Raw genomic sequence first — 14,325 nt, 5'->3', positions numbered from 1 at the left:
AGAAAGGAACAGAGACCATATACAGTAACAGTCACCTTACAGGCAATACAATGGCACTAAATTCATATCTCTCAATAGTTACCCTGAATGTTAATGGGCTAAATGCCCCTGTCAAAAGACACAGGGTATCAGAATGGATAAAAAACAAAACCCATCTATATGTTGCCTCCAAGAAACACATTTTAAGCCCGAAAACACCTCCAGATTTAAAGTGAGGGGGTGGAAAAGAATTTACCATGCTAATGGACATCAGAAGAAAGCAGGAGTGGCAATCCTTATATCAGATCAATTAGATTTTAAGCCAAAGACTATAATAAGAGATGAGGAAGGACACTATATCATACTCAAAGGGTCTGTCCAACAAGAAGATTTAACAATTTTAAATATCTATGCCCCCAATGTGGGAGCAGCCAACTATATAAACCAATTAATAACAAAATCAAAGAAACACATCAACCATAATACAATAATAGTAGGGGACTTTAACACTCCCCTCACTGAAATGGACAGGTCATCCAAGCAAAAGATCAGCAAGGAAATAAAGGCCTTAAACGACACACTGGACCAGATGGACATCACAGATATATTCAGAATATTTCATCCCAAAGCAACAGAATACACATTCTTCTCTAGTGCACATGGAACATTCTCCAGAATAGATCACATCCTCGGTCCTAAATCAGGACTCAACCGGTATCAAAAGATTGGGATCATTCCCTGCATATTTTCAGACCACAATGCTCTAAAGCTAGAACTCAACCACAAAAGGAAGTTTGGAAAGAACCCAAATACATGGAGACTAAACAGCATCCTTCTAAAGAATGAATGGGTCAACCGGGAAATTAAAGAAGAATTGAAAAAAATCATGGAAACAAATGATAATGAAAAACAAATACAACGGTTCAAAATCTGTGGGACACAACAAAGGCAGTCCTGAGAGGAAAATATATAGCGGTACAAGCCTTTCTCAAGAAACAAGAAAGGTCTCAGGTACACAACCTAACCCTACACCTAAAGGAGCTGGAGAAAGAACAAGAAAGAAACCCTAAGCCCAGCAGGAGAAGAGAAATCATAAAGATCAGAGCAGAAATCAATGAAATAGAAACCAAAAAAACATAGAACAAATCAACGAAACTAGGAGCTGGTTCTTTGAAAGAATTAATAAAATTGATAAACCCCTGGCCCGACTTATCAAAAAGAAAAGAGAAAGGACCCAAATAAATAAAATCATGAATGAAAGAGGAGAGATCACAACTAACACCAAAGAAATACAAACTATTATAAGAACATACTATGAGCAACTCTACGGCAATAAATTTGACAATCTGGAAGAAATGGATGCATTCCTAGAAACATATAAACTACCACAACTGAGCCAGGAAGAAATAGAAAGCCTGAACAGACCCATAACCAGTAAGGAGATTGAAACAGTCATTAAAAATCTCCAAACAAACAAAAGCCCAGGGCCAGACGGCTTCCCGGGGGAATTCTACCAAACATTTAAAGAAGAACTAATTCCTATTCTCCTGAAACTGTTCCAAAAAATAGAAATGGAAGGAAAACTTCCAAACTCATTTTATGAGGCCAGCATCACCTTGATCCCAAAACCAGACAAGGATCCCACCAAAAAAGAGAGCTATAGACCGATATCCTTGATGAACACAGATGCGAAAATACTCAACAAAATACTAGCCAATAGGATTCAACAGTACATTAAAAGGATTATTCACCACGACCAAGTGGGATTTATTCCAGGGCTGCAAGGTTGGTTGGTTCAACATCCGCAAATCAGTCAATGTGATACAACACATCAATAAAAGAAAGAACAAGAACCATATGATACTCTCAATAGATGCTGAAAAAGCATTTGACAAAGTACAACATCCCTTCCTGATCAAAACTCTTCAAAGTGTAGGGATAGAGGGCACATACCTCAATATCATCAAAGCCATCTATGAAAAACCCACCGCAAATATCATTCTCAATGGAGAAAAACTGAAAGCTTTTCCGCTAAGGTCAGGAACACGGCAGGGACGTCCATTATCACCACTGCTATTCAACATCGTACTAGAGGTCCTAGCCTCAGCAATCAGACAACAAAAGGAAATTAAAGGCATCCAAATCGGCAAAGAAGAAGTCAAATTATCACTCTTCGCAGATGATATGATACTATATGTGGAAAACCCAAAAAGACTCCACTCCAAAACTGCTAGAACTTATACAGGAATTCAGTAAAGTGTCAGGATATAAAATCAATGCACAGAAATCAGTTGCATTTCTCTACACCAACAGCAAGACAGAAGAAAGAGATATTAAGGAGTCAATCCCATTTACAATTGCATCCAAAACCATAAGATACCTAGGAATAAACCTAACCAAAGAGACACAGAATCTATACTCGAAAACTATAAAGTACTCATGAAAGAAATTGAGGAAGACACAAAGAAATGGAAAAATGTTCCATGCTCCTGGATTGGAAGAATAAATATTGTGAAAATGTCTATGCTACCTAAAGCAATCTACACATTTAATGCAATTCCTATCAAAGTACCATCCATCTTTTTCAAAGAAATGGAACAAATAATGCTAAAATTTATATGGAACCAGAAAAGACCTCGAATAGCCAAAGGGATATTGAAAAAGAAAGCCAACGTTGGTGGCATCACAATTCCGGACTTCAGGCTCTATTACAAAGCTGTCATCATCAAGACAGCATGGTACTGGCACAAAAACAGACCCATAGATCAATGGAACAGAATAGAGAGCCCAGAAATAGACCCTCAACTCTATGGTCAACTAATCTTCGACAAAGCAGGAAAGAATGTCCAATGGAAAAAAAAGACAGCCTTTTCAATAAATGGTGCTGGGAAAATTGGACAGCCACATGCAGAAAAAAATGAAATTGGACCATTCCCTTACACCACACACAAAAAATAGACTCAAAATGGATGAAGGACCTCAATGTACGAAAGGAATCCATCAAAATCCTTGAGGAGAACACGGGCAGCAACCTCTTCGACCTCTGCCGCAGCAACATCTTCCTAGGAACAACGCAAAAGGCAAGGGAAGCAAGGGAAAAAATGAACTACTGGGATTTCATCAAGATCAAAAGCTTTTGCACAGCAAAGGAAACAGTTAACAAAATCAAAAGACAACTGACAGAATGGGAGAAGATATTTGCAAACGACATATCAGATAAAGGACTAGTGTCCAGAATCTATAAAGAACTTAGCAAACTCAACACCCAAAGAATAAATAATCCAATCAAGAAATGGGCAGAGGACATGAACAGACATTTCTGCAAAGAAGACATCCAGAAGGCCAACAGACACATGAAAAAGTGCTCCATATCACTCGGCATCAGGGAAATACAAATCAAAACCACAATGAGATATCACCTCACACCAGTCAGAATGGCTAAAATCAACAAGTCAGGAAATGACAGATGCTGGCGAGGATGCGGAGAAAGGGGAACCCTCCTACACTGTTGGTGGGAATGCAAGCTGGTGCAGCCACTCTGGAAAACAGCATGGAGGTTCCTCAAAATGTTGAAAATAGAACTGCCCTATGACCCAGCAATTGCACTATTGGGTATTTACCCTAAAGATACAAATGTAGTGATCCAAAGGGGCACATGCACCCGAATGTTTATAGCAGCAATGTCCACAATAGCCAAACTATGGAAAGAACCTAGATGTCCATCAACAGATGAATGGATCAAGAAGATGTGGTATATATACACAATGGAATACTATGCAGCCATCAAAAGAAATGAAATCTTGCCATTTGCAACAACGTGGATGGAACTAGAGCGTATCATGCTTAGCGAAATAAGTCAAGCAGAGAAAGACAACTATCATATGATCTCCCTGATATGAGGAAGTGGTGATACAACATGGAGGCTTAAGTGGGTAGAAGAAGAATAAATGAAACAAGATGGGATTGGGAGGGAGACAAACCATAAGTCACTCTTAATCTCACAAAACAAACTGAGGGTTGCCGGGGGCAGGGGGTTTGGGAGAAGGGGGTGGGATTATGGACATTGGGGAGGGTATGTGCTTTGGTGAGTGCTGTGAAGTGTGTAAACCTGGTGATTCACAGACCTGTACCCCTGGGGATAAAAATATATGTTTATCAAAAATAAAAAATTTAAAAAAAAAGAATATGGGGTATTTGATATGGCGTTAACTCTTTACTCTGGGTACAACAAGAGTAATAACTAAAGAGAAAAGAGATGCAAAGATATGAACAATAAAATTCAATGATTAAAACTAAAAAAAAAAAAATAAAATACTCACTTTGTAATGAGAGTCATTACTTTTGTCTAGCCAATTCTTACATCACTGTTTATCCCTTCCCTGCTTTATCCCTTCCCAGTATCAATAAAGGCTCACTTGGGTTACCTAGAAGCCATAAGAAAGCTTGTAATAGATCTGGCTGGTTTTCACCAGCAATTTGACCACCATGTGCACAGGGAAGTCTATTGATAAAGGCTTTACTGCAGTAAATTGCAAATACATGGATGATTTTGAATTCTCTTTCTTGAGGTCTTGTTTCATGAGAATAAATTTAGGGTGGCTTATTGGAATGGATGTAATTAACATATTTTCATAGTTCTAAGTACATGGAATTGTAAAATAGATTAATGAATGTGGCATTACTGACAACTGTCCTCATTTTGAAATCAAATTACAGTGTACTAAGATGAGGAAGCAAAGCAGATTTGGGATTATGAGTGAATTAATTTAAAAAAGTATTAGGGGTATGATCAGACTATTGGGTAATTCAGTAGAAAAATGTCAACTGATTGAGATTCTGTGTTCCCTGATTTCAGAGAGAGTTAAAAAGATAAATAAGTACCACGAGGAGACTAGGAAGCCAAACATAAGTGATAATTTTGTGCCAGGGTGTGTATACATCTGTTTATCTTCTTGTTTTACCACTAAGGTTGCTCCTAGAGGAGAGTTTAAATATATGTTGGAGCTAATCTCTGTGGATGACACAAGAAACCACATCCTACAGCTCTCCCTGAAACACCCCTTATGGTTTCAATGTAATTTGGTTTTTGCATTTTTAGAAATAACAAAATACTTTGCAAACTCATCTTCTTTATTAGCACCACAAGTGATTCAGCTGACTCCACATTTTAACACAGTGACAGTCACAGAGGAATGGAGGAATGAGTAGAGTTATCAATATATGTGCTTTTAAGAACTGTGACAGGGTAGCAGCTAATTCCAGGAACCAAAACATGGGTCAGCAGCTGTGCAGGAAAAGTGATGGAATAAATGACTCATTTCAGAGGAGTTTTTTAACATATTAGTTCTATAATGTATCTTCAGCACCCAATTACCCGCTTTGATCTAAAGATAAGGATTTACAGTTAAGGTCCTATTTATGATTTGACTGGTAGGGTCTGAATCATGTTTACTATTGTTTTGACTATTACTTGAAACCTATAGTAGTACTTGGGATATGTGTTGTGTATTCTGTGAACATGTGCTATTTTTAGATTAGATAATTCCTGTCTCGAACCCCTGTTAATTTGTTTGTTTTTGTTTATTTGATAGTGGTTTCAGTAAATGGATATTCTGAAAAATTGCAAAGCCACCATTATAATAAGTTATTATTATATATAGCATGGAATTGCACATTCCTCCTTTGAATCCAACAGAGCTTCACCATATCCTTAACAATTTGGGACAAACATGCTATTATTTTTCTTTATAACATTTCTCCTCCTGTCAGGCTGTGATGGTGGTCATCAGCAGTAACTCCTCTGAAGGCGTTGTCAAAAGAGTTGAAAAAACTGGAAAGGTGTGAATGAAGCTGTTTGCTGAATATAAAGAAAAGAGCATTGAAGTACACAATTCACACTCTTACTTCTCCTTCTATGCTTTCAGATGTTTGACATTTGAAAATTTTGCTTCTAGAAGAGATGCCCTATATAATTCTTACTTTAAGGAGCAAGTTGCTTTTATAATTTTATTATTCTACCATTCAAGTATTTCCATTTAAATTAAATTCAATACCATTTAAAAAAAATCAAAAGTGCAGCCAGTATTCAATTCTTGGGGTAAATAATTTTAGAAAGCTTTGTGTTATTGAACCTACGGGGTTTTTCTGTAGTTTTAACTCTTTCTTTCTGTGATTTTCCCCATTAGTCACGTAAGTGACTGCAATATAACAGACATTGAGGATAAAGAAGGACTGAATAGAACAATCCTTGGCCTCATGAAGTTGAGAATCTAGCAAGGGAGACAAACAATTCCATCATTCAGAGAGAATTTATTGAGTGCCTGGCCTAAGATGAGCACAACAAAACCCCAGCCCAGAGGAATCATTTTAATGTGAGAGATAGATAATAGGTAAGCCAACTTTAAAAAGAAAAAAATCATACTGGTTTTTCTTTAATAGTGATGCATATTTGAACTAAATAAGCCATTTTAGAAAGAGCAGTGATTGAGAAGAGGTTTTGTAACTGAGTTGTCCGAAAGGGCTCCCTGAAAAAGTCTGTGTTGAACAGATTTCTGAATATCAGCTAGGAAGCTGCATAAAAATCTCAGGGATGGGTGATTTTTCCAGTCAAAAAACTGTAAAGGCTCCAAAGTCACAATACAGCTGTAAGTTTCTCTAATAAAGTAGCTTCTGACAAAGAATGAGAAGAAATAACTAACCCAGGTTTGAAAGAAAAGGGACAGACTTTCTATGGAATTAATATTTAATTAAAGCTCTAAAGGACAAAAATACAATAGAGCAAAATTCTGGTGACGCTGATATACCTAATGAAAGTTCATAAACAAGGTGCGGGTAGCAAAGAGTGTGTGGGAATGTTGGTAAGAACAGTGGGGAAGAGTCATCCCTGAACATGTTCTTAAATGAAGCAATTCTTGTGTTGTTTTAAAGGGTAAATTGGAGTTTGCCTAAGTGATAAGAGAAGGATGCCTCGGCTTATGGAAGTTCAAAGCCATAAAGATGTGATAAACTACTGCAGATAGTTTCATGTATATTTGTTGTTGCTTCTAGTAATGGTGATCTAAAAACTCCTACTTAAGACAACTTAAAAATCCAGACAAAATAGCTTTTAAAGTTAAAAATATCAGAATGAATATAAAAATAAGTGAGGGATTACTGGGCCAAAATACGAAACACAATGAGAGTCTAGAGATATATGCCTGAAGCCATTTTAGCTATGAGAGCATTTGAAACTGCTAAAACACACTGAGCTGTGTTTTTAATAGACACTTGATACTAGAGAAACAAAATTCAAAATGCAGCAGCAATCAATTTTGAAAACTTTGGTACAACCAAATTTAAGTTGAGATCCCCAAAGCACAAGGAGAAGCAGAAATAAGACTATAGCCTACCTTGCCTTCCGTGTAAACTGAGAAAGTCAATCACTGAATTTGGAATATGATTGTCTTGTAGAGTCTCAGATATAAGAGAAAATCCTGCCAAGGGGGACCATACCATTATTATAGCTCTTAATTATCCCTACTCAATAAGAGTTTCAAATATAATGTCTTGAATATAGCAAAATGTAATAAAGCACACAAAGAAAAATTATTAACAAGATTTGATAGACAAAATGGGATTAAGTATGATGTGAAAATGATCAATAAATATTGTAAAATGGCTTGATTACTCTGCTCAAAGAAATGAGAGGGGAAGCAAATTGAACAGAAAACTGAAACTAAAAATGATATTGAGAAAGATTTTATAAATGAATTAAATGGATACTCTAGAAATTTAAAGATATGACAGCTAATTTAAGATACCACAGGGGTGCCTGGGTGGCTCACTGAATTAAACGTCCAATTCTTTTTCCTTTTTTTTTTTTAACACCTTAATTTTATTTTGTTTCTTTCATTTTGGCTCAGGTCATGATGTCAGGGATGTGAAATAGAGCCCAGAGTTGGGCTCTGTGCTGAGCCTGGAGCCTGCTTAAGATTCCTTTCCCTTCTTTTTCTATCCCTCCCTGCGCTCTCACTTGCTCGCTCTCTCTTGCTTGCAAATAGATAGATCGATAGATAGATAGATAATAGACAAAGCAAAATAAAAGCAGATTATGAAAATAAATATAAAGATTTTGAAATGAAAACAAGTTCAAAATAAAATAGAGAAGACCTACACAGCTAAAAGTTCATTCAGAAAATCTACTATTCAAGAAGTCAGTATGACACAATGTTAAGATATCAAAAGATTTGAGCATGTACTTTACAGAAAGGATAATCCAAATGGCCACTCATATATAAAAACTGTTTATCTTTATTATTAATCTGGAATTAAATTAAATTAAATTAAAAATAAATTAAAACCTAGAAGAACATACTATTACACACTTACCATATTGGGCAACAGTGAAAATGTCTTGCAAGAATGTGAAGGAATGACAGTGCACATAATAAAAACATATGAGGTAAGTTGGACAATATTTAGAAAACTTAAAAATTAAAAATAAAATTTGGTCCATTCCTAGAAATACAACATGGAACTAATGAATATTTTCACCAGGATATGCAAACAGATGATTATAGGTATTTCATTCATAATGGCAAATCAGTAGTGGTATATTTGCACAATGTTACATTAAATAAGAGAGAATATTAACAAACTGGGAGGAGGGGCTAGGTTGTTATCATAAACAGATCTTCTATGGTGCTAATTATGTTCTATTTCTCAAAATCTTTAAGTTGAAAAGGTTTTCAAATTTATATCCAGATAGATAGATAGATAGATAGATAGGTAGATGATAGATAGACAGATATCCCAGAAGCTGCAATGCTAGGCTAAGACAAGGCTTTAAAGGGCTTTTCTATGCTCTAATAAATACTTCAAACCATTCATTATATCATAGCTCAGTGTTCAAATCTCCATCTGTTTCCTCAGTTTCCTAATATTTATCTTAAGGTGACCTGATCCAGAATTTTGATCACCTTTGTCTAAATATTTCTATTTTAACAAAGTCCTTTGGAACACTCAGAGACTAAAACTTAGGAAAATACTCTGATTGTTATCTCACTAGAGTGGAAAATATATAGTTACCCATTAACTAATGATATCCATGACATTTTTAATTCTTGGGAGCTTTTGGTTAAATGAATTTTTAAAGCTTCCTTTAAATGAAGCTTTAAGCCATCACCACATGAATAAAATTAAAGAACTAAATGAAAACAAGCCAAGTATTTACAGAGTAATAGAATGTGCAGTGGAAAGAGTACAATTCTGAAATCATAAAGCCTAAATTAGTGTGATGCATCTTTACTAGCCATGTAATCATAAACCAGTTATCTAAATGTGTTAGCCTCAGTTTTTTCACCCATGAAATGGTGATGATAATACTTATTATGCAGAGTTGTTCTGTGGATGTAATGAAGCATGGAGCAGGAGAGTCTCATATTCCATACGAAAATGATAGCTATTTTTATACTTATAATAATTCTAATAATAGTAATTAAATTGTTCAAAATGATAATATTCATTTATATTGAGGCATTGTATTGACTATTCATAGACACATTTACCAAAATAAATTTCATTTTACTTTACCCCCTCTGAGGATATATATTCCCTAATTCAATATGAATCTCATTATGAATAATAATTATCATAATAAATATGCTGATTTTTCTTCTTTTGAGGGAAGTATCCTTTACTGTTGAACATAAAGAAACTTAAGCAAGTCTGTCTTATTCAAAATTTGCATCCTGCTTTCTTATGAAACTAGATTATAGAGTTCTATGAAATAAATTCATGCAGTTAAGACATTTATGTTTGGAAAAATGGGTGGTCAGTTTAGTATTTCAAAAGAAGATTTTAAATGTAAACCTTAAAACTGAGCTCTTTCAGCCTTATTTATAGACCATCCTTCATGCTTCCTAAGTACCCCCCAAACCTCCCCATTCCAGTGAACGGGCGGTGTTCAGGCAACCTGTCGCTTCTCCTCTCCTGTGGGGAAGCACTGGCCTTGTCCGCGAATCCGCCTGAGGTCCAGTGCCAAAGGCCAAGCGATGCCTACACTGGGAGATGGTAGTGTGCAGAGTGCCATCCTAGGCTACGCACGCATCTTCAGGGTTGTGGCTGTGTCTGCTTAGTTCAGCCTGGCACGGTGAATCCAGGGCGCCAACATGGAGCCCGGGAAAGCAAGGTCCAAGGGACACCAGCTCTCCCGCGACTCTCCATCCCTGATGCGACAGAGCGAACACCTCCCGCAGCTCTTCTTCCCGGGCGCGACTGAAGCCTTGGTGAGGAAGCAGCAGAAAGTGCTCTTCACTCCAAGCCAAAGCCTCTGCGAAAGCACAGCATTCGCTGAGAAATGTTCTGCGGGCTGCTGCTCCTTGCCTGAGCCCAGTCTCGCGGTGGGAGAAACCCGCATACAGGGAAAGCCTCTTTGCCTGGGCAACTCCCCTGGGAAAGCACAGCGTTCCTTGGGAAATCAGAGTTGGTTTTGGGGCTGCTGCTGCTGCTTGCCTGAGCTAGTCTCCGCAGCTCGGTGGAAGATACCCGCATGGAGCAAAATACTTTTTGCCCTAGCATCCCCTCTGCCTGAGAAGCCAAGGGTGGGGAAGGTGCAGAACACCGCCCCCGGAGAAGAGAAGGAGCCGTTGGCCTTGGGGTCGGGAAACGCTCGGGAAGCAGGATAGGCTGCCGTGGCACGAACAGAAGGCCGGCGGCAAAACAAGAGTCACCGGCTCCCTGAGCGGTGAGATGGAAGCCTGGCTGCTAAGGAGACATGAGGGGACGACTAGGGCAGAGGCGCGTGCTCCACTCTTAGGAAGGAGTCTGGGCAGAAAGCATGCCTGTCCTGACCCTCTGGGCACAAGGAGACAGTAGCTCCTTGGCCACCTGTCCTGGGGCAGACATGCGCGAGCCTCCAGGCGTCCACGCTGAACTCGCAGAAACAGCTCCCAAAATAACGTGCAGTCAGATGCCATATTCCTCCAGATGTGGAAGCTTGGAGGAGGCACGGGGTTTAAGGGGAAGGAGTGGGCACAGTCCCCCAAAGCTCCCTTATCTGTGCACGGGCCGTGTGCAGGGATCCTGTCGCCTCCTCTCTCCTGTGGTGATGTCACTGGGCTAGACCCCAAATCTGCCTGCGCGCCAGAGCAAAAAGCAAAGCCTAACCAAACACAGGAAATGGTAATAGGCATAGAGTGCCATGCTAGGCCAAGCACGCTGCTGCAGGGTTGTGACTGTGTCTGCTTAGTTCTGAATAGCAAGGTGAATCCCGGGCGTAAACTCGGAGCCCAGGAAACCAAGTCCCAAGAGGCACCAGCTCCCCCGCGGATCTTCTTCCCTGCCGCGCATAGTGAACACCCAAGCCTTTCTGAGGAAGCAGCAGCGAAGTGCGGTCGTGCCAAGCTGAAAGCCTCTGAGAAAGCATAGCAGTCGCTGGGAAATCAGAGTCGGTTCTGAGGGCTGCTGTTGCTGCTTGCCTTAGCCTAGTATTCGCAGCACGATGGGAGAAACCGCATGGAGGGAAATCCTCTATGCCTGGCCATTCCCTCTGCCTGATAGAGAAGCGCGGTTGCGCCTGTGGAAAGAGCCTTAAGGAAAGGGACACGTTTTTCACTCTGGTCCCAGGAGCATATCTGTGGAAGGTGCAGCACGCTGGCCGGGGAGATGAGCTGCAGTCATTGGCCTTCTGGTCTGGAAATGGTTGCGAAAATCGAGAGCCGGCAATACAAGTATCACCCGCTCCCAGTGCAGAGAGACAGAAGCCTGGCTGCTAAGGAGACAGGAGGGGATGAGTAGGGCAGGGCTCGTGCTCCACTCTTAGGAAGGAGTCTGGGCAGAAAGCATGCCTGTCCTGAGCCTCTGGGCCCAAGGAGACAGCAGCTCCTTGGCCACCTGTCCCTGGGGCAGACATGCGCTAGCCACCAGGCGCCTACGCTGACCTCGCGGAAACAGCTCCCTGAAATAACGGGGAGTCAGATGCCGTCTTCCTCCAGGATGTGGAAGCTTGGCGGAGGCACGGGGTTTAAAGGGAAGGAGTGGGCAGAGTCCCCAAAGCTCCCTATTCAGTGCACGGGCGGTGTGCAGGGATCCTGACACCTCTCCTTTCCTGTGGGGAAAGCACTGGCCTATTCTGAGAATCCGCCTGAGCGCCAGAGTAAATGGTCAAGCGATGCCTACACTGGGAGATGGTAGTGTGCATAGAGTGCCATCCTAGGCTACGCACGCTTCTTCAGGGTTGAGGCTGTGTCTGCTTAGTTCGGCCTGGCACGGTGAATCCAGGGCGCCAACATGGAGCCTGGGAAAGCAAGGTCCAAGGGTCACCAGCTCTCCTGCGACTCTCCTTCCCTGATGCGACAGAGCCAACACCTCCCGCAGCTCTTCTTCCCGGTCGCGACTGAAGCCTTGGTGAGGAAGCAGCAGCAAAGTTCTCTTCGCTCCAAGCCAAAGCCTCAGCGAAAGCATAGCATTCACTGAGAAATGTTCTGCGGGCTGCTGCTGCTTCTTGAGCCCAGTCTCGCGGTGGGAGAAACCAGCATACAGCGAAAGCCTCGATGCCTGGGAAACTCCCCTGGGAAAGCACAGCGTTCCTTGGGAAATCAGAGTTGGTTTTGGGGCTGCTGCTGCTGCTTGCCTGAGCTAGTCTACGCAGCTCGGTGGAAGATACCCGCATGGAGCAAAATACCCTTTGCCCTAGCATCCCCTCTGCCTGAGAGAGAAGCCAAGGGTGGGGAAGGCGAAGCACACCGCCCCCGGAGAAGAGAAGGAGCCATTGGCCTTGGGGTCGGGAAAAGCTCGGGAAGCAGGATAGCCTGCCGTGGCACGAACAGAAGGCCGGCGGCAAAACAAGAGTCACCGGCTCCCTGAGCGGTGAGATGGAAGCCTGGCTGCTAAGGAGACATGAGGGGACGACTAGGGCAGAGGCGCGTGCTCCACTCTTAGGAAGGAGTCTGGGCAGAAAGCATGCCTGTCCTGACCCTCTGGGCACAAGGAGACAGTAGCTCCTTGGCCACCTGTCCTGGGGCAGACATGCGCTAGCCTCCAGTCGTCCACGCTGAACTCGCAGAAACAGCTCCCAAAATAACGGGCAGTCAGCTGCCATCTTCCTCCAGATGTGGAAGCTTGGAGGAGGCATGGGGGTTTAAGGGGAAGGAGTAGGCACAGTCCCCCAAAGCTCCCTAATCTGTGCACGGGCCGTGTGCAGGGATCCTGTCGCCTCCTCTCTCCTGTGGTGAAGGCACTGGCCTAGACCCCGATTCTGGCTGAGAGCCAGAGCAAAAAGCAAAGCCTAACCAAACTCAGGAAATGGTAATAGGCATAGAGTGCCATGCTAGGCCAAGCACGCTGCTGAAGGGTTGTGACTGTGTCTGCTGAGTTCTGAATAGCAAGGTGAATCCCGGGCGTACACTCGGAGCCCAGGAAACCAAGTCCCAAGAGGCACCAGCTCCCCCGCGGCTCTTCTTCCCTGCCGCGCAGAGTGAACACCAAAAGCCTTTCTGAGGAAGCAGCAGCGAAGTGCGGTTCGTGCCAAGCTGAAAACCTCTGCGAAAGCATAGCAGTCGCTGGGAAATCAGAGTCGCTTCTGAGGGCTGCTGTTGCTGCTTGCCTTAGCCTAGTATTCGCAGCACGATGGGAGAAACCCGCATAGAGCGAAAGCCTCTTTACCCTGGCATCCCCTCTGGGAAAGCACAGCATTCTTTGGGAAATCAGAGTCCGGTCTGAGGGATGCTCCTGTTTGCCTGAGCTGGTCTACTCAGCACGGTGTAATAAACGCGCATGGAGCGAAATCCTCTATGCCTGGGCATCCCCTCTGCCTCAGAGAGAAGCGCGGTTGCGCCTGTGGAAAGAGACTTAAGGAAAGGGACACGTTTTTCACTGTGGTCCCCATGAGCATATCTGTGGAAGGTGCAGCACGCTGGCCGGGGAGAAGAGCTGCAGTCATTGGCCTTCTGGTCTGGAAATGGTTGCGAAAATGGAGAGCCGGCAATACAAGTATCACCCGCTTCAAGTGCAGAGAGACAGAAGCCTGGCTGCTATGGAGACAGGAGGGGATGAGTAGGACAGGGCTCGTGCTCCACTCTTAGGAATGAGTCTGTGCAGAAAGCCTGCCTGTCCTGAGCCTCTGGGCCCAAGGAGACAGCAGCTTCTTGGCAAGGTGTCCCTGGGGCAGACAAGCGCTAGCCACCAGGTGCCTACGCTGAACTCGCAAAAGCAGCTCCCTGAAATAATGGGGAGTGAAATGTCGTCTTCCTCCAGGATGTCGAAGCTTGGAGGAGGCACGGGGTTTAAGGGGAAAGAGTGGGCACAGTCCCCCAAGCTCCCTATTCAGTTCACGCGCGTCGTGCAGGGATCTTGTAACCTCTCTTTTTC

Source organism: Mustela putorius, unplaced genomic scaffold, assembly GCF_011764305.1.
Source record: "Mustela putorius furo isolate JIRA1106 unplaced genomic scaffold, ASM1176430v1.1 tig00003835_pilon_pilon_pilon, whole genome shotgun sequence".
Taxonomy (NCBI): domain Eukaryota; kingdom Metazoa; phylum Chordata; class Mammalia; order Carnivora; family Mustelidae; genus Mustela; species Mustela putorius.
The sequence above is the reverse complement of the archived record's forward strand: the minus strand, read 5'-3'. Positions refer to the sequence as shown.